Raw genomic sequence first — 2004 nt, forward strand, 5'->3', positions numbered from 1 at the left:
CGGCCCATGGGCAGCTCCGACAGGCGACCAGCGCAATCGGCGCCTCCCGCGCGCCGTCCCATTGCCCCGCCGACTGCTACTTCCCCACGCCGTCCCCTCGCCTCGCCGGCTGCTGCTCCCCCTCGTGGGCAGCGGTGGGTGCTTGTGACCGCCCCGCCGGCCTGGATGTGCACGCTGGAGTCGGAGGCGCGCGCCGCCCGCCGCGAGAGGCAGCGGGCAAGAGAGGCGAAGGCCGTGGAGAGCTCTGTCCGCCGCCGGCGTGAGTTACCGGCAGAGCCCGACGAGGACCAACGGCTCCTCGCTTGGGTCTACCACTGGTCGCTTACGACGACGGAGATAGACGCTCGACGGCTCCGTCGAAAGAACGCCAAGGCTCTTCGGCTTGCCATCGAGCAGTCCGAGCGGGAGACGTTGGAGAAGGCGAAAGAGGTGGCTCGGCTGGCCAAGCTCAGGCGCCAGCAGGACCGGGTCGTCCAGCGCCTGAAGGGCTTCGTCATCATCGACTCCTCCGACAACGATGGCGGCTCCTCCTCTGACGAATCAGACGATCCTCCACCAACCGACGACGAGTACAGCTACGTCGGTGGGCCGGCCCGAAAGCGGTGAAGTTGATTTTAATTTCAAGTTTTAGATGTAGTATATAGTTGTCCGTCGTTTGTGTGAACTTTGGTGGATCTTTTGGAGAACTATTGTGCAATTTCTATGTCCGGAGCTGATCTACATAGTTTGATCGACGTTGCATGCTATAATATGGATATAGGGGTTCGGATATGAGAGACACGGATGTGTACGACGTGATTTGAGGAGTGCCCGGTCACTGTCCTGACGCGTCCGTGGGCGTTTGAGGATCCAAATTTTTCAAGTCCGGTTGTAGATGCTCTAAGGGATATCAGGTATACTCATGACTAAAGAGTTCTTTATAATCAATTGCAATATCTTACATATCCCTTGATTCGCTGGCCGGCCCCTATGGACCTTCTAGTACGTGAATTAAAGTTTTCTCTTCCTTTGATTGGAAACAACATGAAAATATGTTGTATTTCTATCTACTTCTATATATAACATCCGCATCTCTAGACCTTTGATCTTTGGTTTCTTCATCACCCCAAATACTATTCATTCCAAGTTTTCAACAATAATCTTCTCCATTTTAGCCCAGAGCAACTAGTTAAAGAGCGCTCCTTTGGGAGCCTCGCAACGATCAGCGCCACTTGGCGCGCTTTCAGCCATTCGCCACGTGTCGCGCTCTGAGGCTCCCTCCGATTTTTTTTTTACTTTTTCGCACGCGTTTTCAGCTTTTAAACATTTTTTTTACATTTTGGTTTTTCACTGGTCTTCCTTAGCTTTTCGACAAAACAATTGGAAAAAAAATGCGCGAAAAAACACGTTTTCTTTTTTTTCCCTTCTCGAGAGTCACGGTTCTGCTTCCGTGAGAGGCACGGGTGTGCTTTCGCGAGAGTCACGACCGTGCCTCTTGGAAACAACAAAACTCGTTTTCTGTTTTTTTTTTCTTTTCGCGAGAGTCACGGTTTTGCTTCCGCGAGAGGCACGGTTGTGCTTTACCGAGAATCATGGACATGCCTCTCGGAAAAAAAACGCGTTTTCCATTTTTTTTCCTTTCGCGAGAGTCACGGTTTTGCTTTCGCCAGAAGCATGGGTGTGCTTTCGCAAGAGTCACGGCCGTGCCTATCGGAAACGGAAAAAAATTATGTTTTTTTTCCTTTCGCGAGAGTCACGGTTTTGCTTCCGCGAGGGACACGGTTGTGCTTTAGCGAGAGTCATGGCCGTGCCTCTCGGAAACAAAAAGAAAAACACATTTTCTAATTTTTTTTTCACGAGAGTCACGGTTTTGCTTCCGCGAGAAGTAAGGTTGTGCTTTAGCGAGAGTCACGGCTGTGCCTTTTTCGGAAAGGGAAAAAACCGGTGCTCCCGGTTCGGTTTTTTCGCCCGGGCTATTTCATGAAAAAAAAAGTTCGTGAAAACCTATCAACATGGGATCTAATT

Source organism: Triticum dicoccoides, chromosome 4A (genome assembly GCF_002162155.2).
Source record: "Triticum dicoccoides isolate Atlit2015 ecotype Zavitan chromosome 4A, WEW_v2.0, whole genome shotgun sequence".
Classification (NCBI taxonomy): domain Eukaryota; kingdom Viridiplantae; phylum Streptophyta; class Magnoliopsida; order Poales; family Poaceae; genus Triticum; species Triticum dicoccoides.